The sequence below is a fragment of the Pagrus major genome, chromosome 15, assembly GCF_040436345.1.
Source record: "Pagrus major chromosome 15, Pma_NU_1.0".
Taxonomy (NCBI): domain Eukaryota; kingdom Metazoa; phylum Chordata; class Actinopteri; order Spariformes; family Sparidae; genus Pagrus; species Pagrus major.
Genome location: NC_133229.1, coordinates 27,148,279 through 27,175,946, shown reverse-complemented (window position 1 = coordinate 27,175,946; position 27,668 = coordinate 27,148,279). Strand labels below are relative to the sequence as shown.

The 27,668-nt window shown below is 41.3% G+C and overlaps 1 protein-coding gene across 1 annotated transcript in view; it reads left to right on the top strand.

Annotated features, from left to right (window-relative positions):
• cdh11 (cadherin 11, type 2, OB-cadherin (osteoblast)) overlaps positions 1 to 27,668 on the top strand; it is a 95,470-nt gene that overhangs the window by 33,966 nt on the left and 33,836 nt on the right. Inside the window, exon 2 of the mRNA XM_073482604.1 lies at positions 9,855 to 9,920. The gene's annotated coding sequence lies outside the window, so the exon portion shown is untranslated. The remainder of the gene's footprint in view (positions 1 to 9,854; positions 9,921 to 27,668) is intronic.

The following is a 27,668-nucleotide window of genomic DNA, read 5'->3' as shown; positions in this document are numbered from 1 at the left end:
CCAACTAGAATATATCTCTTCCCTCGGTCATGTCGTCAGTAACGCACACCGTCATTATCCGTGTAAGCACTCACCGTCTTTGTGTCTGGGATGCATGGTAAAGTTAGTGTGTGTGGCTTTTGTATATACTTGAGTGTTTGTGCACGTATGCATTTGTTACGCGTTTGCTTGAGAATGCTCCGAAAAACGAGACGTATTTTTGTATGAACTATTACGTGCATTTATGTAAGTATGTAAATGAGTGCTGGCATGTGTGTATGAGTATACATGTGCGTCTTAGTGTGTGTGCCTGTTTGTAGGAGTCAGTCTGAGCCAGCATACAGTGTGTGTGTGTGTATGTCTGTGTGTTTGTATCTAGAAGGCTGTGCAGGAAAGCGGCTGCCTCCCAGCTTCAGATGTCGCAGTCTTCTTTTCTTTTTTTTTCTCTCTGTCCCCTCTCTACGTCTTTCCATCAGCTTTCATCTAAGGCACAAAAAAAATTCTGTTGCTGGTTCCCTCCATCTCCTCTTGTTGTTACACAATACACATTGCTGTAGAGGCAAATGGTGACACAGGATGCAGCGATGTCGCTCTGAAGTTGGCATACAGCAGGCAGCAGAAAAACATTTCAGTCATTTTTGTTTAGAGCTTGGCTGATGCTCGATTTTTTGGGCTGATGTCAATAACAGAAAGCAAAAAATTTGAGTATCCACACAGCAGCCAATATAGAGATGTTTTTGGCAATGATCCCCTCAAATGTGGGTATCAAACACTTGTGATCAGGACATGTAACAGAGGCAGGATATTAACTATAAGCTATGTTGTCTAAAATGACATCAGTGCACTGAAACACTAAACTTCATTGGGAATTAAACCACCCGCAGGCATCTTTTTCTGCATTATATTCTGTAAAAGGAAAGTTTTTGTATCAGCACATATCTGATACTGACAAATCTATGATGCCAATATCGGGCCAAGCTATATATCGGTCGGACACTAATTTTTGAATGCAAAAATGTCAAACATTTGTTTTCAGCTTCTTGAAAGTGAGGATTTGCTGCTTTCCTTTGTCATTTCTGACAGTGAATACAGAGTCTTTGGGTTTTGGGCTATTGGTTGGACAAAAGAAGCAATTTGAAGACACCACTTTGGGTTTCTAGGAAATTGTGATAATGGATTTTGTCCATTTGACTCCTAGTCTGCATGATAGTGTGCAGAAATTATGGATGCGACTTCCAGAGTGTCCTGTCATTTAACCAGAAACAGCTTTTTTCTCCATGGAAACAGGACATCAATCCTTTTCCTTAGAGCGATTGATACGGTTATCGAGTGCATATGACCAACATTATTATGATTGCATAGCCCTCTTAGCTAGCCAACCAAAACCCTGAAAGTGCCGCCGGTGTTTCTGTTCTTAAGGTACTTTCTTACTTACGCTAGTTCTGCTGAGCACCGGGACTATCACCCATGATCTTTTCCCCAATAACCTCCCAAGTGACCTCCCCAGGGAACTTAGCTTGAACAATTCATTGTGAAAATTATCATCATATCATCATATCATCATAACAAGTCCATCAGATCTCATCAACTGCTAATCTGCAATTCCACCAGCTTCATGTACCCCCCTTGATATCTAAACCTGCTGGTCCAAATCGTGTTACCACATGCCGTCTCTGACAAGCTCTACCTTGCATGCTGAATGTTTTTTCTTTGAATCCTAAAATGAGAACGTTTTTAGTTTCTTTATTGTATCTGCACAGTGATAAGGAGGGAAAGGAGAAATTACCACAATCAAATGTGAAGAAAATGAATATACAAGATGCAAATGATGACTAGTTTCTGCAGAGAAGAACCTCGAGGGGCCAATAAAAGCTTCTCATCTTGAAGCAATGAAGACGTCTGAGGCGGTGGGAGTGCTGAGGGTGATGTCTTCAGAGTTTTAAATTACCTCGCTGTTTTTTTAAAACATGGGCAGCGTTTTGTAAATGAGCAACATCGCCTCCTCCGGGGACAGAGCAGAATTAGGAAGAAATCAATGTTGGGAAATATAACCAGCAACAATTTACAAGAACATCAGCAAAAGACAATACAGATGGCTCACAGACACAGTATGATACTTTAAAATAATTCCCTGTGTGCCATAGACTCAAGACGTAATCACAAAGTCTAGGCAGTAAAATCAGATCACAGGAGCATCACGCTGGTTTGTCGCCTTACCATGACACATTATCAACTTGCAGATGAGCTTGTATTACTACTCCAGTGGAGGTGTGTGTAATATTTGAGCTGAATGATTTGTGCCAACTACTCCTGCAATATGAAGGGTCGTTTCATCAGACACTTCGTAGAAAAAAATCAATTAGTGGCTCTGTAGGAGGGGGCAGTGACAAAAACAATCAAACTCTTCAGATGTTCTCCATCTTGTCTCAGTTGCTCGGCTCAAACTCTGCTTTAAAAAGACGTACAGCATCAACATGTCTGCTGGCAACCTTACACCCACGCCTGCTGCTGACACATTCTGCACATTGAGCAGCAGTTGTGCTTTCAAGTGAGTGCAGCTTACTTCAGAAGGGCATTTAAAAATATCTATTACATTTTCTGTGTAGTCACGTCTTTGTAGTCAATGACATTGTAATTTAAGTTCTGATGGTAGATTAACTCTCGAGTGTTTTCCTTTTACAGCAACTTTATACTTTCATTTTACTACATTGTGGAGGCAAATATTGTACTTTATACTCCACTACATTTATGAGATAACTTTAGTTACTAGTTACTTTGTAGATCACATCAGAACCAAAGAAGAAGAAAAAAAATGATTTTGAAAAAAGGGACAAATGCTGAATATCGGAGCCGATAATCAGCTGTCCCCAAGTATACAGTATATACATACTGTACATGTACACTTATTGCAAGAAAAGTACTTTGATATTTGTACATTTAACTTCAGATACTTTAAGACTTGAAGTACTATTCATGGGGAAGACTTTCACTTCTTACCAAAGTTATGTTTTAACCTAAAATCTTGAATATTGGGTACTTTTGACAACACTGATTAATTGATTAGTTGTCTGGTGGTTGATTAGTCAATCAAAGTTTACATAATTCATCAAGTTAAACACATTAACGTTCAATTCCACTTTGTCCTAGTCATTGAAAATGTAATACTGCTGAGTTTGGACTGTCAGTCGGACAAAACAAGCAATCTGCAGTCCTAATCTATATTTGATCGGGTCAAACAGAAGGAAGTTGAGTCATCAGCACTCCTAGCATCTGCATGGCTTTGACTTTTTATGAATTTCACACTGCCAAGGGGGACAGGGTGCGGAATCTGAAAACTTAGGACGATTTAAAGGCTGGGTGAATGTTCACTCACAAGCCGTTGTCGGGCTTAAAAACTGTAGTTATCTGACCTTCGTTGCTATAAGTCGATTTCCTTGTAAAATAATGAAAATGAAGTTTTCAAGGGCAGACAGAAAGTTCTCACTAGCCACTCGAGGTGGAATAAAAAAATCATCCTGACTTCTATCTTTCAGGCTTATCTAACCACACAGAGTTATTTCAGAGAATCTGACAGAGAGGCAGGCTTATATTTTCAGATGAGGAAGTGGAAAAATACATGAGCTGTCTAGAGCAAATGTTGTAGGAGTAGCGCTATTGTGGGTGCAGGACGTCTGAGCTCGAAGATAAAAAAAATATATATATATATAGGCCTATAGTTACCAGCCAATCCCCTGTAAAGTAACTGCCCGCCAATTGCACCTGCATCTCCTGTGTAGCATTTTATTTTAGACTCAGCAATGAGTCAGACAAGGATGTGAGAGTCAGACGAGGATGTGAGAGGAAGAGGAGGAGGAGGAGGAGGTGGGTAGTTAGAGGAGGATGCTTGCCTGCAGATAAAATATATGAAAGGAAATGTGCACCGAAAATAAGTTTAAACAGTGCAGATGAAGAGGCACATAGTTAAATACAGTAGCTGGTTATTGTACAGAATTTCATATATTCCTGACCGACTGCTCGGCCCATGCTGAAGTTGCCCCTTTTTTTCCACCACGATTGCTAATGTGACTGTGAACATGGAAATCATGCACGGAAATTTAAAGGATACGTTCACGCAAAAATGCAAAAATCCAAAAATCCAGTCATTATCTACTCACACCCACGCTGATGGAAAGTCTGGTGAAGTTTTGTTTTCCACAGAACATTTCTGGACCTTCTAAGCAAAACTATGGAGAAACGATAGGGACTCCTAAAACAAATTCCCAAGACGATCTGAAAAGACTTTATTTACACCCTTGAAGTGCAGTCAAGCTGGACCTGGATTACATTATAAGTCCCCATCTACTTCAGTTGCTGTTTCCGTCGGTATGGGAGTGAGTAGATAACGACAACATATTCATTTTTGGGTGAACTCATCCTTTAAGCAACTGAAATATGCACCAGTACCTGGTAACGCTAACACTTCACTAGCTTGTATACACTCGTACAACGAAATGTGCTTGTGTGTGTTTGTCTATGTGCCCATGCACCTGTGAATGCATACTGGCGCATGGATAATACTGACACAGCTGGGATCCACCAGTCCTTGCCAGCCAATATGTGTGTGTGAGAGAGAGAGAGAGACAGAGAGAGAGAGAGAGAGAGAGAGAGAGAGAGAGAGAGAGAGAGAGAGAGAGAGAGAGAGTGTGTGTGTGTGTGTGTGTGTGTGTGTGTGTGTGTGTGTGTGTGTGTGTGTAGCTACCAGCTGCGCCCACTGTGCTGATCCTCAAAGCTGCTATCACATTCTGCTTGCATCATTTCACCGCAGTCATACTGAGAACATCAAACTCGTGAACACATGCTCCCAGTTACAAGCCCATATTCACTCTTACTCTCATGCATATAATCACTTTCGCACATAAACACCCAGTCAGTGACATGAGATATTGTGATTACCTATGGGTGTTTTAAGCCACTTGCTGTCGAACGTATGATTCATAAATGTGATTTTTGTAGCGCGTGGTATTACAGCGAGCTGCAGTCACCCTTCATCTGTTAAAAGGAGCCACACGAAAAGAAAGATATTCTCATTTTAAAAATAGTTATGTTGGATCAGATGGTGCATATTCAACTGCTGTGGTCAGTTAGTGTTGGAGAGGACAGCCCCTTAATGACAAGTGCCTCTCAGTAACCATCCGTTATTGTCCAAAAGATCTGCAGAAGCCAAAATGCTTCTTAAACTCTGGGTCAGGAATATCTTCAGGGCACGTCGGATGTAGCTAAGTTTCCCTGTGTAAAGGTCATCTGTTATACTGCCCTATAAAGCCGGAGAGCAGTAGCTGTGCGAGGGAGTAAAAAATGGCCTCAAACTTTATCTCCAGCCCAGGCAAACTAATAGCGCTTGCTGTTTGCCTTTGCAGGGCTGCATAAAACTTGGCTTTCCTCCAGTTTCAGTGGTAATGCTGAGGTTCCAATTGGCCGCTATCATGGGATAAACCCGAGCATCTTGATTTGGAAACTGGATGAAACACCAGATTTTAATCCGAGGGAGTGTAATGTGTTTGGATAGAGCTCAGCTAGAGGGCTATAATCAGAATAATTATTCTGGTCTCACTCCAGCTTCGGGGCCTTTTAGCTAATGACAGACACAACACTAATGGCAGCATTTCAATCTGTCTATTTGCATGTGTACATGAGATGTGTGCGCAACTGTCGCGTGTCTGCGTATGTGTGTTTCAGCACGCACGCCACATTTGCACACTAGTCCAAAAAATCTGCCCCCCCCAAAAAAAGGAAAAATCTGATTATTTTCTGCAGTGATGGGTAGCTAAGCTGAGAGATGATGACTGTTTGTATCCTGAGATGACCTTGTTCCTGGCAGCTGCGGCCAATATCATATCGTACCTGCTTTTGTTGAACAGAGAACTCTTACAACAACACATCATGATATAACAGAAATATTCAATTTCTCGCATTATGAAATGAAAACTGAGCTGTAAGTGCTGGTGTTCTGCCTCTGGGTGCTTCCTGCACAGTGTGAAAGAGAGAGAGAGAGGAACAGAGCAGGGATGTGCGGCGCTTTCAATGTATAGATCCGCATGACGCACTAAACAGTCCGATTAGGCCGAGCACAGCGCAGCCAAAACAACTATCTGTTCACCCAGGGCCATGTTGGAGCGTAGTCATACATCATAACGTTCTTCAAATGTTTTTTTACCTCGATTGTTATCTATTGCCGAACCCCCCCAAAAAAAGATGGGAATGAAGAAAATCACTCTTCAGATATGAATGTAATTCATCAAAATAAATCAATAAAAAAGTATTATCACTTGATGGAGGCACGCAGAGAAACATGTACGCAACAGAGCTGTTGGCAGTTGACTACCAATCAATAGGCCTTTATTCATGCATTGCACATTTCACACAAGAACCAATTCAGACGGTGCTTTATAGTATTGACAGTATTGTCTCAGGGTCCCTCGCAATACCACAACACGGTGAAATCCATTTTCCCTCACATAACGAGCTGTCATTTTCTGGTTGGAATGAGCTCAATCGTCTCCGCATACAAAGCAGGCAGATTTAGCCGCAGAATGATAATAACGATAGCACAATAGCGATTGGGATAATTCCACAGCGACGTTGCTCACATCACACACAATGATGATTAGTGCGGAGGCTTCATTTTTTGAAGCATCTGCGGTGTAGTCACGGACGGACGCGATGGATTGTTTGCTTGCGAACGACATGTGCTGTGTCAGCACGTGTTGCTACAGATACTCTGATGAAAATCCAATTTTTCTTCTTTAACAAGGTGAAAGGAGCCGGTGTTCTTAGCATACAAAGCATGCTGATCTGCTACATGACAATGATGACAGCATGATGATGATTGGGGTTACCCTTGAGGGATATTACCAACACTGAATAACAATGATTTGTTATAGTGCTCTGCCGATGATGAAGGTGTTGGTGACAGATTTATGCTGAAAACCATGAAGTGCTGATGGTGCTGTAAATTACGATTGCACTTCTGCTGTCACTTTCTTTCTAATGCACACAAGTTAACACATACCTCTTGTTAATTAGATATTTTATGGGAAACATGTCAATCATTGTTTCAAAAAAAGCGTTTTGGGTTTTAGATGTGGAGTAAATATTACGTTATTAAAAAGTCTCCTCGGTTTTATTAAACTGTTTGAGTCTGTTGACAACTTGTTCACTCAGAGCTGAATAAAAATGTGTCGGCAAACATCATTTCCCAGGAAACGCTGAACAAGATCTAAAGCAATTAAACGCAACCGATATTAATCCAACATGTGTAAACTGTCATGTGTAGGAGGTCACGTTCGAAAACGACAGCGCTTTTTTTCCCCCCATCATGTGAAACGTCTCAAAATTTTAAGTCGTAAAAATGTCAAAATCTTCAGCCTATTGCTGGTGTGGGAAAAAAAAACACATTTAATTTCTAGCAAGAGTCTTTTCAGTTAAAGCTACTGGCTCTGATCTTTAGTTACTGCAAAAAAAAAAAATGGATAGGAGGTTAATTATTGCAGAGTCTCGGTCCTCGGAGCTGTGTGATCTCTCACTGCACATTTATAAAGATGTGGATAAAAGAAATGTGGCACAGAAGATAAAGGCAGTTTTTTGGCCTTTTGATATTTAGCCATTACGTCGTTATAAAATAGCTCCCTCGCAGTATTTTTCCTCATCTCTTCACTCATGTACCATCACACCCACATAATTACTAGATGGAAGGGAACACATTCTGTTAAAAAAAAAAAAAAAATCTTATGTTACTAAGCTGCTTTCTTCCGTTATTTTAGCCTTATTCACCCGGTGAAAGCTGGCACAAATTACACATTTTCATTGCGGCGACGCCACGCTTCACACTCACACAGGGGAGCTGCTCTGTACAGCCACTCAGCACCACCACAGACCTTGTAACCGCCCCACTGGGACAGGGCCTGGGTTAAGTAGCTTGCTCAAGGGCTTCTCACTGGTAGTTACTGATGGAGGTGAGCACATGTCCTGTTCATCACGCTGCCCAGACAACACCTCAGGTGATCTGGGAATGAAAACATAAAAGGCAGTGGCTTACAAATGTCTTCAAAACCCATTTGTGACCAATTCTAAAGTTCAGTAATCTTCAGGCCCCTGAACCCAGACTTTGAAAGAAAAACCTCAGCTAGCTCACTTGCTTTCAATCAGAGCTGTGAGCATGTGCTGCTCCAGACACTTGACACAAGTCTTGAAGGAAAAGGTCACCCAAGAGAGAAAATTCTGTCATTATCTACTCGCCCCAATGCTGATGGGAAGATAAAGTCCGGTGAAGTTTTGTAGTTTGTGAAAAGTTTCTGGTTCTTCACAGCAAAGCAGTACTGCTTTAAGGTCTGTGACATACCGCTGCACATAGGCTCCCCATTTGATGACACTTTCTTTGTGTTACAAACATTATGCTATCGTAGCAACAGTGAGGCGACCATTATATAACAGTAACTGGTTATTTAAAGCTGATATTTATCTGGCTGACTCTCCAGTTAGACACACAGTCCCATAAACAAAGCGTCTCAGTTGCCTGAAGTGTCCTTGTGAGCACACTTTACTGTACCTCTGCCCACATTTGAAGTCCCACTGTGTGCACTGGAAGCAGGAACACATTAACTGTCCTGATGTATGTAAATAATGGACGAGGTGAAAAACAGGACACCTTGGACTGCGATACTGTGGTTATACAACCACTAAAGAATAAGAGAGTGGCTGAGTTCAAATCCTTTTTGTTTTTGAAAAGTTTGTTTGCGGCCCCTGAGTTTCATTCCACTGTGAGCGAACTGGTAACATCACTCTTGCCACAGAGTACTGAATAAAACTACTTTAAAAACACTGGCTGGCAACCCTGACCATTCATCTCGATGAAATAATGTGTCAAGCGATGTTTTCTTCTGCGTTTTTAATAGTTTCTGGGCAATAATGCAGTAGAAGCATAGGTTAAATCATACTTGTTATTATTAAATCTCATCTTGTCATGGCGGTCGCTCATAAAAAATAGATGTAACGACACCATACGTGTTCTGAAAGTGATACCTCATAGCAACATTTAATATTTATAGCTAAATTTGTTTTTCAAGCGTAGATCTGCAGTGTGCATGTGCAAGGCTGCCACCTCTAGTTGAGATAGACAACATTTCAACTAATCAAAGTTATAATCCTTGTTTTTTTATCTGATTTTCTGCTGTCCGTGTGTGATGTAAACTGTTAGAAATCACAGTGAAAGCTGAAACCAGAGTTACCAACAGTACCGACTAAATCAACAGATGAAAAACACAACTTATTTATATTTTACTCACTCGACTCCTGTATTTCTACAGTGCAGGGCAGAAATGCAATAAATTTGGAAAGACAGCGAGGGCAGTACGAACACAGTTTGAAAAAAGTCATAAATCTCTGCTGGAGCCCTCGCCCTGCTGCTGCTGTCTTTGTTGATGCAGTTCATGGCTTGAAAACATTTTTTAAACTTAAAAATCTATTATCAGAGGTTGAGAAATTAGGTTTGGAAACACTTTCTGACGGCTTTACATGTATTTAGAGGTTTGTTTGGGAAGTTGCTGATGTTTAAATTTGCATGAGACATTTTATTTCTGTGTTTTGTGCAGCGCTCTTGATCAAAAAGTCAAACCTCTCCCTTCTTATATGTTTGTTTCCAAAGATCTCTCCTCTCACTCCATCTACTGCTAATTACATGCACAACATAATGAGACACACTGTACATTCAATTATGAGACATAACATATCTAATTACGCCGTAATCACATAATGTATAATGTCTTTGAACCCTTTTCTCCTCAATAAACACGACTTCCTACATGTGATTAATCTAAATCCCCCTCTCCTCCTTCTCTCAGGCAGATCTGTGTCGCCGTGCAGAGGAGAAAACCCTCAACGTCTTCGGCCCCAGTAATGAGCTAAAGGTCCGTTCTGACATTTTTGATTTTCCTGTGTGTGTGTGTGTTGAATCAAAAGAGCTGTGAATTGGTGCTGACACATCAGGCGCCACCAGCCTGTTTAGCATTCTGTTAAACTGGTTGCTTCTCTTTCAGAGAGATGGAGAGCAGCTCAGAGTGATTAGTCGAAGTGCACTGTTTTCCTTCTGAGAGTTTTATCTCAAAATTCTTTGACTCGTTCTTTCCTTGCTTTGCGCTTTCATGATGTTTTGTTGTGTTTCCTTGCTTTCTTTGTGTCTTTCTTCCTAATGGCATTTCTCTGTTCCTGCCTCCATCTCTCTGTACTGATCTCCGTCCTTCATGGTTAATAGAAAATTATCCTGACTTGTTTAGCTTGTATTTGCCTACAGCAGCTTGTTAAAGAGGACTTGTAAGAATGCATATTTAACATGATCTCATGCCTGAAAAATGTAGCTTACAACGCATTTGCCCTCTGGGCACGTGTACCCAAAGTCACTGTATCGCACACCTCACATCTCCCATACTAAGCATTTTTTCCGTTCGCCTGGGAAAAAAAAGTTGAATAGATTAAAGGCAGATCTAATCGATCCTGAGTGTGCTTATCAGTGGCTGGCAGGCTGACGAGCCGATTTCAGAACAGCACATTGTAATCCTTCAACTGCAGGCTGGAAACTGGAAAAAGACAAATAGGTAGAACGACTCACAGAGAGCCGAACAGACGGGGAAAACAAATCACTGTATGTTTTGATTAAAGGCCAGTGTGTGGACTGTAGTGGGATCAATCGACAGAAAAGGAATATAATATTTATTATTATGTTTACATTAGTGTATAATCACCTGAAGATAAAAATCATGTTTCCAGGGATGCTGGAGGTCAGTCACAGTTGTGGTCGCTGAGAGGAATTTGAATGACGAGGATAACTTTAATCAAATAGTTCACAACAATTAGAAAACATTCTGCACGACACCAGACAGCAAACTTGAATGGCAACATATGAAAGGTCAAAGCAGCCAGCAACTACACAGTCAACAACAGCAAGGAGATATTGTCAGCTGTGAACTTCTGGTCTTATTCTCACGCTCCCTTTTCCTCACTGTCTCTCTTTCACTACTTTCAATCTGCATCACACTTTTTTTAATCAGTGATGGTTTCTGCAGCCCTCTCAGCGTCCGTACGTGCTGCTTCCACGTTGTTACCTTAGAATGAGCCTTTTATATCTACAGAGGGAATGGGTGCTCTTCAACAGAATGCGCCATGTTGCACTGCCATGTTTCTACAGTAGACCAGGACGAACGAACCAAACACTGGATTTAGAGAAGTGGCCTTTTCGCATTTCCTGCGCTTCTCTGGCCATCACAGGGGAAAGTGAGACGAGTTGTACAACCCATAATGCCACTAAATCTTACACACTGGACCCTTTAAGTCACCATGGCACACAACAGACAAATAAATTGTTCAAGCATCACAGACTGAAATTCATATCATGATTACGGATGCTTATATTAACAATAAACAACTCATTTCCACCAAGGACCAACAGAATCGCTGTCTATGTATTGGTCACAATTGACTCGTTATTAACCAAACATCGCATCAGCCAACTAGTGCCGTTCACATCAGACTCCAGATGTATAATGAACTTAAATTAATCAGTATGCTGTGTGTAAGAGTAATTAGACTCTAGATTAAATGCATGGGCACATTATCTGTCTTTTACTGCCACCTATCAATCCATCCATTCACTAATAGCATGCATCCAATTAATCCTGGGTTTCAGCGTCTGTCTTGAGGTGTAAATAATGTTCTTTCATCCAGCCATCAATAGTTGTTGTAGAAACAGCGTCTCCATGAAGGAGGAGACTGACCTCATTTATGGAAACTGAACAGGAGTATCAGTTATTGCAGGCTTAAGTGTTGTCCTTCTAAAAACTCACATCAGCGAGACATAAACGAAGACTTGAGCTCTTCCTCCATCTGGTTTTTGCCTGGATTAAACTTTGAGGTCGCCTGCGAAACGTCTCCTCATTGACATCTATTGATTCCGCTCGTAACTTATTATGATTCTTGGTTTTCAAAGGGGTTTGGCGAGGCCGTGCGCTGATTGGATGTTTAACCTTTTGACCTCCTAACCGAGATCTGAGCACATATCCCATAATAGGACGCATTCATCCAGATGACCTCTTCTGTCACTGCGACAACTCAGCGGCAGGCGAAACTGACAAAGACATCCTGTGTGTGCGCATGTGTGTGTGTGTGCGTGCGTTGCAGAAAGAGATAGAAATGGAACAAAAGTGCTTATCTGAACCGGTCTCAGGTCACATCACCCCTCTCTCCTCTCTCTCTCTCTGATTAGCAGCTTCTCCTTTTCGCTGCCAAAAGAAAGCAACAAATTCACCGTCCTGTGTGTGTTTGTGTGTGTGTGTGTGCGTGTGCGTGCATGTGGCAGCCCTGGGGCTATGTTCCTCAGTTATTTCAGTCAATAGCGAGTTCACACACACAGTGACAGCAGGAGGACATTAGGACAAGCATCCATTCTCTCTGGTCGTTTGTTGTGTTTCCATGATACGAGGAGAAAGTTTCTAAATTACGCTCTATTTCAGCGCACAGGCACCTCCAGCACAGAGCTCTGCCTCAGCCAAAAGGCTTCAGGCTCGGTAGAATTAATCTTGTCTGGCGGCAGCGCTGCAAAACTTTAGCTGCAATCCTCGGCACGCCAACTCCAGGTTCAGTGAGACACACTTGTCATCACAGTAGTTACAGGGAAATGTCAAGAATAAGTCCACATCTCTCTCAGACAGAAGAAGCTCTTCTGCTGCTACATTGCCACTTTGGCTTTGTTTGCATGCAGACCGTGTGTACAGTGTAATTATTTGACTTGCGTGCTGATTTTGCATGTGTTAACTAAAGCAAATGTAATGCTTACAGCAGCATCACTGCAGATTAAGCGTAGCTGCAGTGCAACGATTTTCAAAATGAGATATTGAAGTGAGAATTCCCCTGAAACGATTGTTGTGCTTCTGCCAAAAGCAAACACCAAACCCGCATCAAAAACCCCAGTTTTTTGATCTTATAATGATCTGATATTCTCTGTGTAAGACACTTGTGCCTCAAAAAGTGGGTCAATCGGGTCACAATCGCTTCTCTCAGCATATGCGCCTTGTTACTTGTGCGTTTGTTTGTACTTGTTCCAAGTCTGGAGCGCAACGGACTGTTGTCGGGGATGTTATTCATCAGTTGTGGGGCTTTTATAATCATGCGTTGATTGTGTAAGCAAGAGGAAAAACATGATTTCAACATGCACAGGGATGAGCTGCGATGACAGGCACATTGATAGATGTTTAAAAGGAGGCTGTTGCTCTTAAAAAGATGTTGTTTGAATGAAAGTCTTTAAATTACAAATTGTCTTTAAAAGGAAACCAGACAGAGATCAAGCTCTGTTTAATGTCCCGCTGGCAGTTGGAAATAATTTTCTCAACCTAAAGAAAAATGTCCGGCATTTGCAAAACATGGCCGTGAATGTTAACACAACAAGCAGAAAATGCAACGTGCGGCAGTTTCCTGTATATGATTAACACATAAAGTCGGTGGAGTCTGCAACGCAGGCCCTGATAAGCCTTTTTTCTCGAGAGCGGAACATAGAGTAGGAAAATGTCGCTAAAACTCGTTAACTATCAGACTCATATATCTTTAAAAATGTGACACTGATGGGTGTCTGGCGGGATAGATAAGGAGCAGGAATTAGAGAGGAGACGATTCCTTCTAGAGGGATTTACACAAACACACATGGTGAGAGTTTTAATGCCCTCTACCAGTATTGATTACCCTGCAGTCTGACTGATTGAGGTCTAGATATAGAAAAGCACACATCAATAAAAATACTGGGGAGAGTTTTGAAGACGCTGCCCTTTCCCACCCAGCCTCCCACCCACACACACACACACACACACACACACACACACACACACACACACACACACACACACACGAACAGCTTCCATGTGATTAAATTATTCTTGAAGTCCAGTGAGCCGCTCCAGTGACAGTCAGTAAAAACCCTCCAAAAATTGTCTGAGCTCTCCGACTGATCCAAGGCTGTTTTTCTTTGAAGCTGTTACAAACTAAATTTACATGTCAGGAGTTGAAAAGCGGGCAGATAAAAGCTAAATTAAACCAAATGAAAAAAAAATAAACCTTGACCACTTCTGATCTTTTCAGTACAAACACAAATCCAGCAGACTGTTCTGACCTGCTTGAATACGATTGGTCTGTTCATAACATAATTAGAGATTTTGGTTGTTTTCCATAGGCTGCTCCCATCCCCCATCCATCATCTGACGCTGTCTTACTGGGATATTGGATGTTGGGTGTTTATTACTTGTGTACTCGTGGATGTTGCAAGGCCGGAGTGCAATAAAAAACCGACGGCGCCCGTGATTAATTAGCTGCAGAGGCTCATTAGCACCTGTTGATTGTGGAGCCACTTAAGAATGACAAAAAGGGTGGATTTTTTAAGCTGCAGACAGGCTGAGCTGTTGGTGGTGATGATGGGTGGATGAATCATCAGAAAATGGCGAGAGGCTACGTACCAGGCATCTTTGAAAACATCAATCTTTTAATGGAACCTTCTCGGATAAAAACGACTGCCCTCTCTTGCTTGCTCGAGCTGCCATCACTTCTCTGGGATCATTCGAGGGTAACAGAAGCACGTCACTACAAATGCTGTCTGGACGCTGACTGTGGCTTTGATGCTTCTGTGGATGTCTTTTGTAATATTTGCAATGCGGTGGTTTAAAGCTTATACTACTCTTGCACTCAGCCTTTCGCCCATTCTGAATAAGAGCATCAGCTTAATGCCTAAAACTGAGCGTGGAGTACATTACATCAGAAGTTTTGCGAAGACGGACTCGTTCAGCTTTAGATCATTCTCAACTGCACACAAATACCAAAGTGAGGGCAGCACAGTAGTCTGTATGTGAGTGATGATGAACCTATTGTGAGGACTGACACTCACAAAATGGCAAAATTGCACTCTCATTTCATGAAATATCGAGCAATTTGAAATTCCTCCCTGTTAGAGCGCTAACACTGGCATTAAATTAAAACCTACAACTGAATGTCACTGACATTTTTCCGATTTATGCCCTGGGCACCTTCGGAGATTGGCCAATTAAAATGGCAGCTGGAAAGATGAACTCTAATACCCAACAATCGTGAAATGCCATGCCAGAAAACACTTTGTAACCACAAAGAAGAGGAAGGCAAAACACATCACAGACAGCCTTGATTAGCTGCTGTTTAGGACACAGTTTGGATTTCTTTCTGAAACTTTTGTCTTCTGTTAATCAAATATTTTCCATCCTCGTGTGATTTCTGATGTACAAAATCTGAAGGCTGTCTGTCATTTTGACATATGTTAACACTGTAACCTAACACTGTCAATAACCACATGCAAACCACCTGTAGGAGACCCTCCTGCTAACTAGGTTCTGACAAAGAGTTGAAGACATACGGACTAGCAGCGCATGCTGTGTGATTTCCAACACAATCGCCAGAATAAATGTTAGCTAAGTATGTTTCTGTAAAACCACAGATAAGTTCAAACTTAACGCTTCTTTTATACATTTGTTTAATTTTCGATTTCATTTAACGCTGTGCTTATGTTCTGCTTAGGTTTAGGCACAACAACCACTTGGTTAGGGTTAGGAAAACATATTTTTTTGACTCAAAATACACGTTATGGTTGCAAAAAACAGCTGGAAATGTCCCCAGGTCTCCTTAAAATAACTCCAAGTTTTGTCGCCACAAAAACAGCTAGAGATGGTCCACCTTCTCATGAAAAATAGCTGGTTTTGGTTGCCACAAAAACGGCTGAAAATCTCCCCACAGAGTCAAACTAAATGGGAAGTCATCTGTCCGAGACAAAGATGCAGAACCTCTCCCTTGATGCATTTGATCAAGTGAGCAGAGGGAGGTTTAAGTTCAGCTAGGCTTCAGCATGTCAGCTGAGCTCATTTTAATTTCTGGTTTGTTCATATTTCAATTCTAACTGCATATTCTGTAAAACGGCATCATTCATATTTGCCTGTTTATTGCAATTACAATTGCCACATTTAGCTCCCTCCACTGTCCCTGTGGGGGACAAGAAATCATTCACTTACTTCATCGTGATATAAAAATCTTTTCTCTCCACGCCCTTAAAAGTGCATAATCTGTAAGTTTGTTGTTAAATGCAATCAAACATGTTAAATCTCATTATCATTCAGTGAAAGAAAGAAAATAAAAATGACTGGTATTAATTGATAATGACGATTGTTTTACGACCCTGTCCGTCAAACTTCTAATACAACCTCTGAAGTGAATCTACCTGACATCAGACTTTCATTTGGCATGAATAGAATGACCCAACTACGTCTCACCTCTCTGTTGCAGTCTGATTTCGTGTCAAAATCTGGCCCAGATGTTTGCTTATAAAACAGCGACACAGGTAATGATGTGAGCTTTGGGGAACAGTGATGAGATCTGGTGACAATGTTTAATTTGAGAGCTTAAGGGATCTGCTATTTTCTGAATGGAGGGAAATTGCTTTTTCGGAGGCACTCAAAGGATGCAAGATGTGGAGTTATCCTCCAATATGAGATTACAGGTTTGGCTTGATCAACCAAGCCACAAAGCCACCTGCACTGGATTTCATAAGAAGTAGAAAAAAACAATAATTTGCGACCCAAATGTTTTTTATTGCTTTTCAAACATAGGTGAACCATCACACATTGATTTTCCTTTTCTCACAAATTTGTATTTTTTATTTAATTTTAAAGATCAGATGACAGTTTTCTTCCTTCTTCCAATATGCAGACCTTTCATGGATTTCATTTTAATTCTCCTTTGCTCTGCGTTGGCCTTTATCTGTGCCGTTGTGCTCTGAATTTGTATTCACTGCTCTGCTCCGTCATGTTCAGCTCTTCTTTGCTCTTTTCCGTTCTGCATTTCATTGCGCCGTTTTGCTCTGTTCTGCCCTCTTTTGTTCGTCCGCCTATACATGCCGCTCTGTTCCGCGTGCAGAAAATCAAATGTAAATATCCTATAAGCATCATCACACAGCTCAGAGCCCTGCTGAGCAACAAGGAAAAAGAGAGAGAGAGAGAGGAAGGAAAGGAAAGGAAGATAAAGAATGAGCAGATAAATGTGTTTGCGCTGAGATTACCACGCATCATAAACCCATAAAACCCTGCAAAGGGAGGGAGAAGATGGTGAATCGGCGACGGAGGGAATTCAACAAGGGACGGACATGAAGGGGAGAACGAAGGGATGCAGACTGAGAGCAGGAAAACAAAGAGAGTTGAGAGGGAGGAAACGTGAAGATCAGGAGGGAGCAGGGAGAAATGTCAGAAGGCAGAGAATCTGAAATACCGACAGATACAGAGAGAGAAAAAACAAATGTAAGCCCCTGGGGATTAACTCTCTCATTTCTCTATGGGGAAGAATGGAAAAAAAGAGGATTTCCACCTCCTATCCTCTCAGCCTCCCTTTTGATATCTCTCTCTCTCTCTCTCTCTTTCTGTCTCATATTCTAATATCTTTAGTCTCTATTCATCGTGTTGGAACAGACTCGCTGAGCTCGCCAAAGCATGAGCACACAACGCTAACCTAGCTGGACACAAATCCCTCGCTGTTGCTCTTTTTTTCTCCCGCATCAGTGGATCAATTAAAGTTGATCAACATCATCATCCATTATTTGTTTTTCCTCGTAATTCCACTTGGTTTGTTCAGGACTTGAAGGAAGCATAAATTCCTTTTACCTGCCTCTTTTCTCCTCCATCTGCCGTGGTTTTTGGCAGCTGCGTAACTGTTGCACGGGGCCAATAACGCACAACAGCGCTCATCATTGTTGTGGTCGGTTTAACGAGCTTTGCTAATAAGATGAATGAGCTTCCTGCTGATCGGTTAATGGCGCATTCGCTGGACCTCCGCAGCGTAGTAATTCACAGTTTTCTCATAAAAAACGCTGAAATGAAGGTTGATTTAAGTACGAGTGCCAGATCGGAGGTTTTACAGCAGCAATGTTCTGGCACGGCAACACATTCAACAGATTATAGAGTTTTTCCACTTAAACTACCTCGTGCATTTGTTTGTTTTTACTATTTTTAAAAAAAGTTTGATTGACTGCGTTCATTCTTGAACATCTGACATGTTACTGCTCACTCTAAAGCTCACTCTTGATATATACAGTATAAACAGAAACCAGTTACAGTTATGGCTAAACACTTTGCATTTTGTGTCATATGTCATTTTCTTTTGCATAGTTTGAACACAAGCAAAGGTTTTTTAAATCCTCTTCAGCTTCCAACATGGATTTTTGAGGGACAGAGAAGGACAGAGTTCAAGCAATTCTTAAAAGAAAATAGGTGGCGTTTCAGTGTGACCATATTTCAAGGCCAGCTTTCTGTGACTGTCATTGGTAAGTTTTTTTTGCAGTGTTCATGGTTCAGCTCAATTTGGATCCTCTTGTCGAGAAACACTTCCAACATGTGTGGGGATCACGGTGCTTTCACACGGCTGTTCAAACGGGATAGAAAATAAACAGTTTCACAGCTGTAGTGTGAAACAGGTTTTAAAGTGAATCTCAAGCCTCTGCAGCAGTGTCTCAAGTTACTCGCCACCCTTCCTCATCTACATCTACTTCACTCCAGTTCTCCAAAGAAGAATCTGCTGTGTACTTCCCTGCTCCTCTTCTTCTTCTTCTTCATATCTATTTTTTTCAATTAGAAGTTATTAGTGAAGTTGCTGTAAGTGACTAATTCATATTCCTGCACGTCGCTTCAATCATCGACTGGCACTGCTGCAAAATAGGTGCAGGAGCTGCTATTTTTGGACAATCTCATGCCTTGAATATAAAGTCATCTGGCTGTCCTTCGAATCAGTCTTCAACTGTTGTTTTTCTGTCAACAGTCCACACCAGCTCCGCACACAGAGACACAGAATTTGGCCTGAGCAGAAGAATCTCAATGTCATGCAGCCTCTCTAACCCCTTTGTGCATATTTGAAGAGGCACACATGAGATCCGGCCACAGTGCACTTATGGCAAGCTGACAGACTTTATTGCAGTAGAAGTATAAATCCTTCTATATGTTTGCTTTATATCTCAACCGCCATTTTTTTTTTTTTTTTCTTGTGGTTCTGTGGCCTCTCTCTTTTTTCTCCCTCCTACCTTTCTTCATTTCTTTGCGGTCATCTGTCCCTGCTCCCCGAGCCTTTAAGAATCCGAAGTATTTTATTTTTCCTTTAGCCTCAAATCAATTCCAGACGCCACCGTTTCCTGCCCCCCCACCTCTCGCTTTCTCTCCCTCCCTTAGGGGCTATAGACCAAAAACCACACACACAAACACACACAGACAGAAGTAGAGTGAGAAAGACAGAGTGAGCTAAAGGCACAGAGAGTCTCAGGTTTTTCGCTTGCTTTTCCATAGCATAAATTCCCTTAAACTTTCCACCCTCCCTCGTTTCTTTTCCAGGAATTGTGTGTGTTTTTTAAGTATTATGATTAAGCAGCATCTTCTCCCCATGACTATTCCCTTCCTCTCACCGTGTTTGTCTTGGCCCGTCTCCCGTCGTGCTCATCTGTCTTTTTATCTCTCAGATTAAAAGCTGCGGTGACGGTGTCATGAATCTCTCGCGATGGAGTGTGTACGTGTCTGTGACCTCTGAACCTCTGCAGATGTCTCCGGAGAGTTGTTTTTGAAGTACTTCATTCATTAACCATGTGTGGATGCGTACACACATAAGGTAGAAGAAGACTGGATGATTGATTCTGGACCTTTTTTTTTTGTCTGGCTGCTTCTGAGGGTCATGAGCCGTTCTCTCAAAGAGAGAGAGATGAAAAAGTACAAATGGGACACACAAAAACATAAAACCTGTGATGTTGTGCAGCACCGTGTGATTATCCATTTTCATTTCCCATCCTTAAGTATATTCTCGTAGTGCTCCGCCGTAATTACAGAGTCATTCTAACGCTGTAATGCACAGCTATAATTGCTGCGATGGATCCTGCTGGACTGTGACAGAAAAAAAGAAGAAAAAGAGGGGAAAAAAAGATGAGAGATATACAGAGAGGACGAAGAGAGAAAGTGGGAGAAAGAAAACAGACAAAGGGAAAAAGAGAAAGAGTAATTAAAGTGCTGGTTAATTAAAGACCTCCCTCCAAGACCTCGCTCACAATCTTTCCATTTAACCAAAGTCAATTCTAACATGGTTAGTACCATGTTTTTACACAACATCGCCTTTTTTTAATTTTCACATTTCTAATTGTAGTGTTGGGCATTTCAGAGATTACTCGTCATAATTAACTGCGAGAGTCTCTAATGCGGAGTTCGTCCTTCCAATTGTCGGGAGTGAAATAGCCTAATAGTCACAAAGTTGAGGCCAATGAAGGAGGCATTCCCATGCAGGCCACTAGCCAATAAACAGCGGTCAGCAGGCTAATTGGAGCTGCATTGTTTCGCCCTCGAGCTTAACTGTTTCTCATCAGCTCGTCTGTTGTTTTTACTGTCTATTTCGGCTGCTCATTTAGAGGGAACACAGAGAGCTGATTGGTTCGGTCATCAACTCGTTTTAAGCCCAGAGGATTTCCTCCAGGATTGAAATGCCAAATCAGGAACACAGCAGAGTGACGAGCCCTGCTGAAGTAATTCACCCCATTAGAGCCATTGTTTGTGTTTTCATTATGTTTCACTGCATTCAAAACTTATTTTTCTTCCCCCAAATTAATTGTCCAAGCTTTTTTATTGAAGGGGGGATGTTAGGAACGGTTGACAGGTTTGTGAACGCTACAATGGCGCAGTCCTTTATTCTTTCAGTTATGGTACAAGTTCCCAAAAACATTCATTTACAATATTTAAGTCAGGTCATCAAATACGGACACTTCGGGTTGGAGTGCGAGCCGAGCCGTTAACCCAAAGCTTCAGTATTTGATGATCCGGGGATGAGACAGCTGATGGCTGAGTCTCATTCCCGACTCGTCAAATACTGATGCTTTGGGTTGGTGAAAGACTGGAACGACCAACCCAAAGCATCCGTATTTGACAAGCTGGGAATGAGACTCAACAATTAACTGGCTTGCATATTAGATTAGTTAACCATCTTTATCCTTTTTTTACATTTTGTTGCTTCAAATTTTAATTAGTTTAACCATAATAACAACTCTGTCCATGTTGGAAATACTGGTTTTGTGTTGCAATCAATTCCTTTGATTAAATGATATGTAAAAAATGATGAGGCAGCTGTCTTTATAGGAGGTGAAGCAAGTTCACAGCGATGTACACAGTAAATAACACCGGTTATTGAATCGATTGAAAGGAACATGTTTGCTAAATGATTGTAAAAAGCCATCTCTGTCTCGTTAGCAGAGAGAATTGTTTTGATTGCACATAATTTACCACCAATTGCATATTATTTCCATACAAATTAGTGTGATTCTCAGTAATTGAGGACGCCACTAAAAAATGAGCAAAACAGAAATACACATGTAAACTGAGTTTATTTTCACGGAATAAAGTACTTTAAACTGAATAAATTAGCTCTGGGTGTGAACTAGACTTCCCCAAACACAACAATGGCGGCGTTAATTAGGTGCTAGTTAGCTGCACGCAAACAAATGGAAGTTTGTGTGTGCTGTCAACACATTGTTCGTCTTCAATAACAGCTTTGTGTACTTAGCATTTCTCAAATTTGCATAACTCGTCACAACACTTTTTTTGTTCAGCCAACAACACTGAATTTCCAATGAGGAGGATTAATTAAATGATCCCTCCTCTTCCTAATTCTTCTGATACCAGTGTTGGAAAAGTTACTCCTAGATTCTGTCTCTAAAATTGTCGTAGTTAGGGCTGCAAAATTCTTGATAAATGTTTCAAGCAAAGCAGGGACTACTATTCGCCTGCAAAATCACCAGAATCATTTCAGAATGAGTCATTATTTCCAAAGACTAAACTCAAGCTATTCAAGTTATCTGGTGAAAATTCTTGATTTTTTTCATATTGAAATATAATGAGAAAAAAACAAAATACCTCAATGTCAGTTTATTAAAATACAGCACATTCCTGGTTTTAATGGTGTTACTACAACATTTCTTTGATAGAAGTAACAAGAAGTGATTTATGAACGAGGCAGTAAGCAGAAGTCTGTCTTCAGTGCACAACTGTTCTTCTATGGATGACAAAGACTTGGAAGGATTATTTTTTCCTGTTGCTGATCTGTTCTTGTGGTCAACTGGGAATCACTGAACTGCTTCCAAACTATTCTCCGAGGACCACAATGTTAAAACTAATTGGCTTTCAAGCAAAGTGAGTCCATATTCACTTAGGATGATGTTGCCCCTCTTCCCCACAAGGGAATCGGTTGATGCTTTTGTGTCTCCCAAGAGGAAAGAGATCTGCTTCGCTGAGGAAACTGATCCTCTTCAGACTCTTCTCTCCATCACAAATCTATCTAAGTGCCACGACACAAAGTGCATTACCTTTAGAGAGAGATGGATAACAAGCCACCTTTTTCACTGCACCACCTCAAAACCACGGTCTTATCAAAGTCAGCGATCAGGGTAAGTGAAGTCTTGCCGAGTACCTTTGACTGGGCTTTGTTCTGTGTTCGGTGTGTGGTTGAGGGGAAAAGGCAAATCATTAAGTTGTCTTCCACAAGGTCAACTGTCTGACAAAGTAAAAATGCTGACGAAGCATAACAAATCGCCTAATAACAGACTGCACATTGATCAGATTACATAATTATTGAATTTCTGAATGAATCTCATTTTTGACTTCCACGTTCTGGACGATAAACAGCACAAGATCGTTCAGTAACTCATTCCCTTTCATGTAAAAAAGACACTAATGACGTTAAAATGCGGTTGATTAAAGAAATTAGTACAGTAACAAACTGTGTGTGTGTGTGTGTTGGGTGGGTGTGTGTGTTTGTGTGTAAACAGCAGACGTGGGGTCTTGTGGGTGGTAATTAGCACTTGAATTTCACTAATGGCTTAACAGGAATCAGCACACTCCACACACGTACAGGCACACCAACACATTTCATAACACACATAAGAGACACAGACACACAAGTACACACACACACACTGCGAGGACTAACACTGCAGTAACCATGGGTATGTTCAGTTGCTAGGCTCTCATTAATACCTATTTTTGCGAATGCTGAGAAAGCTTTGCAGCTTTTTCTTTGTAATCGCTATACACCACACACACACACACACACACACACACACACACACACACACACACACAAACACACACACACACGCACACACAGGCCTATTAGTTCCTCTAATTGAAAGGCAATTAAGCCTCAGGTTTCGTGGTGTGAGCTAAACGCCGGGTGTCTGTTTTCGGCGCCGCTCTGTTTTTTAAGCTTTTAACAGACCACAAAGAGCCGGCCACCGAAACGAGACACCCAAAGTGAAGTTTAATACATCGGCTGTCTTGCTCTCTGGCTGGCTGTCGGTCACTCTTTAAGTTTTCTGTATCTCTCTCTGTCCTCTCAGCCTCTTTGTCTGTAGTCCTTAGTTTTCATGCAATCATCTCCCCCCCCTAGAAAGAATTATCATGATGAGAAATGCTTATCAAGCCAATATGTTCTACTGCAAATCTTGTTTTCTTGCATTTTTACCTAATTTTTCAAAATCTAATGCCCTTGATTCAACCCAGCAGACAGGAAACAATGATGACGTGTGGTCTTTGCAGCATCTCAAAAGTTTGTGTAAAATTCACTTGACAGTCGCTGGACAGGAACATGACCTCTACTTTGTGTTTATTTCTGTTGAGTTTTGCCGTTCTTCTGTTCACCCTCCCTCCTCTTCGTCCTCTGGTTGGGTTCATTTCATCCCATCCCTTTATCTTGTTAAATCTCTCTTTCCAGAACATGTCACAGACATTTAAAGGAAAAAAAAAAAAAAAAGAATAAACTTACGGTCTGCAGCTTTGCATCCACAGCAGAGAAGCTCTGGGATTTGTTTTGGAGAGTAGGGGTGGATTTATACAGTAAGAAAAATCTCATTTTAAACCTCATATGACCCCCTTCTCTCATCCCAGCATAAGCATGGAACAAAACACCACATCTGGTTCAAATAGTGTTCAGGGTTATCGAGGGGTCCGGTGGCTGGAGGGGGCTTCGGTTTGAGTGAATGCTTACAGGTTTGGTCATGGAAATAGCCATCCTGTGTTCTGGTGTCCTTGGGTGCATCTTATCAGGCAAGATCTTACTTGTCAATTTACCATAAATAGGGTAATTTTCCTTTGTCATGATTTTAAAATATACAGATTTGTTCAACCCGATCACCAGAATAAAAGTTTCTGCAAACCACATATATGTTGAAACTTTACATTCCTTTACATTGGAAGTTTATTTTTTAAGTTTCTTTAGGTTCAACTTTAAATTTTATGTTGCCATTTTTATGCTCTGGTTAGGTTTAGGCAAAGAAACCACTTGGTTAAGGATCGTATTTTGGCTTAAAATACCTGCTTTGGTCGCCACAAACTCAGTTTGCCAAAAATACCAGTATTTGTCCCAAAGTTTCCTTGAAAATTCCTGTGGTTTCATGCTTACAAATGTTGAAATGCAGCCTTGAACTGTGGTCACTGGCTTGGTAGCCATCTTGCCTGTAGCTCCACCGCCACCCCCCCCAAAGCCTGACATGAAAGTCGGTTCATAAACATGTAATGTGAACATGATATGACAATTAATGCTGCAATGTCAATATGTATCAGTGGTGTGCAGAAATGTTACCTTCCTCTGGTGACGGTGGGGATTTCGTTGCCTCAACAAAACTCAAGTTCGAATGAGGCTGTTTCCCATAATTCCCTGCTGTACCACCATCTTGGTTCATGTCAGAACAGACTCGCCATCCTGCCAAATGACGCCAATGTGGCAGGAACAAACGATGATACAGTGGCTGTGAGAACACAGAGGGGACAAATGTCGCCTCCAGGCTGCGCCGTAGGAACAAACAACACATTTTACATCCATTCTGTGTTCATGTCGGCCGGCTAGTTAACTCCAGACATAATCCTTTAGTTTCGAGGCTCGGGGACACTTCATGTTCACTGTGGTCAGTTCAGACTCGCAAAAATGTGAGTCAGCAACAGAGTTGTGTAAAGTCATGGTAGCCATGCTCTGTTAAAACTCAACTTTGCCAGTGTTTACAGGAGCCTAACATCACCTGAGAAAGCTAAATAATAAAAAATGGGTTTGGAGATTTATGCAGGGGATGATCTGGGACCATCTTTGATTTTCAAGATCAAACTAGGCCCATGTTTGAAAGGCCTTGTCCAATTTGAGAAGGAACAAGGCTGCACAAGGAAAAATCCCAACAAATATACCCGTAGCTCTCCTTCTTTCTCCTTTAATTCTCATATGTATGTATTATTCCCTTTGTACACAATGTGCAGACAAGGTACAGCAAGTCCACTGTTTGCCTTCATATCCCTGACACAGGCAATATGTGGAGACAGGAGGAAAGAGAATGAAAAGACACACAAAGTCAGCCACAGACGGGGATATATATCTCATTCGTACATGAATGAATCACCTTTATTACTACTGAACCCTTGAGAGAAAGAAGGAGATAGAGAAAGTTGGAGCAAAAGGTATGGGAAAAAAAAAAGCAGAGTTAAGTCTGTATTTTTCTTTTCTCCAAAGATTTTCCAGTGTTATTTCAATGCTGCTGTTGGAGGTTTGGCTCAGCAAAGAGAGAGAGAGAGAGAGAGAGCAGTCGAGACAGAGACGCCGACAGAGGGAGTGCTGAGAGATGAGAGGACGGAGGGATCGAGAGAGGCAGAGACAAAGTGGGAGTTGAGGAAGGAGAGAGAGCCAAAGAGACTTCGTTGTTGCTCAACGGTCGAGTCTTAGAGACACAACTCTCCCACATGTCTACAAATAGAGACAGAGAATGAGTAAAAGGCATCGTAGTGGTTGAAATAACTTATTGAACACTAGGTTTGATATATTATTAACAGAGATTAAAACCACAAAATTTGATTGTGCAGAAACAGAAAGCAGACTGAAAACAGGTATAGGATAAAATACCATAAAGACCTTTGAGAAATTGCCTCCATTCATTCACAGATGGCAAAATCCTCCTATTTGTTTTTGTTGGTTTTTTTCGGTTCCGGAGGTAATCACCGACTGAAGCAGCACAGTGTGAGACAACCAGAGAGAGAGGAAGAAAGAGAGCATGACAAACAGAGACACACATTTACCTACTTAAAGAAACCTTTCACTGCCTTTCAGACCCCGATTCTCTGTTAAACACTTTTTAATCATGGTGTTACGAAGATTAAAAGACTGATTTCTATGCTAAACTGTCAGTCAATATCAGAAAACAAAATATTCTTATGAGTTTTGCCAACTTGTCACTTCCCTCTAATACTACCTTGATTATTTAATCACAACTGCACACAGAGATTCATGTTCACAGATAATCTCACAGTCACACACAAACGGTCGTCAAGTGTCTCTCAATTAAAACAAAAGACCCAGAGTAGTGTGAGAGCTGTCTTCATTGTCGAACAGCCACCATTTTTGCTCAGGCAGAAAATGTTCACAGACGAGATAAAGTTTTACTCACATTTATGTTTAGTCACGTTCGCTGACTTCCTTCCTCTCTCTCCAGGAAGTCGTACCGACAGGTGACCAGATAAAAAGGACGGTTACTTTAATAAAATTACAGATTTCTCCGGTTTTGAACATAGTTGGAAACATTTGGGATAATTTAAGAACAAAAAGTTCTGTTGCTTTTAGAGATTTAAGGGCTGAAATGTAGACAGTCAGACTTATTCATGCACAAATGCTGCCTTGTGATTGGTCGGTCAGTGAGGATACGTCAGCCTGCATTCTTTTTAAAACTACTGCTCTGACCTCTGTGACACACACACACACACACACACACACACACACACACACACACACACACAAACAGTATGGGTCTAGCTGCCGTCTAATGTTGGCCAATGAATCACAGCAGTCAAGTCCAACACTTGACTCATGGATTCACAGCATCGCTATGAGCCCAAGGGAGCAGTGCGCACACACACGCACACACACATATGCTGTTCAGTATTCTAATGTGACTCTTGAGTCATGTATTCAGACAGAGGAAGTGGTCTGGCCAAAAGGCATGCTCGCCCTGGGGAGCCATTATCACTGTCTGTTTCTGTGTTGCATTTTCTTTTCTCCGTCTCTCTCTTTTTCTTTGCAGCTCTCGGGGCCATTAGGGAGGTCAGTAAAGGGAAAGAAAACTAAGAAAGAATACTCGACATGCAGGAATATAAAAGATTTTTGATCAATAAATACAGATGAAGCTCTAAACTAACGTCTGAACTCACCACATCTGTCTCCTTTTGAACATACAGAAATTAAACTGAGCAAAAAGGACATTTAAATTGTGTTGTTAAGTCATTTTCCAGCATTTGCTTCATTTGAATTCAACAGCGAGGTCATTTCATTTGTCATCAAGCAGGTCACACGTTATCATGTTCACAGCCACGCTGAGTATTTCTGAGCCGTCACTCTGTTCGCTGCTATCAATCTGTTTTATTATTTTGTTTTTTCACGTCGTTTGACTTGACAGTTTTTTCAGACGAACAACAGATGACCGGTAGCAGGGTATCAGGGATATCGGTGAAAGCAATTTATTTTGGAGTTGCTTTATTTTTTTTTTACTTGTTAAATAAAGCAGACACTTAATTTGACACATAAAT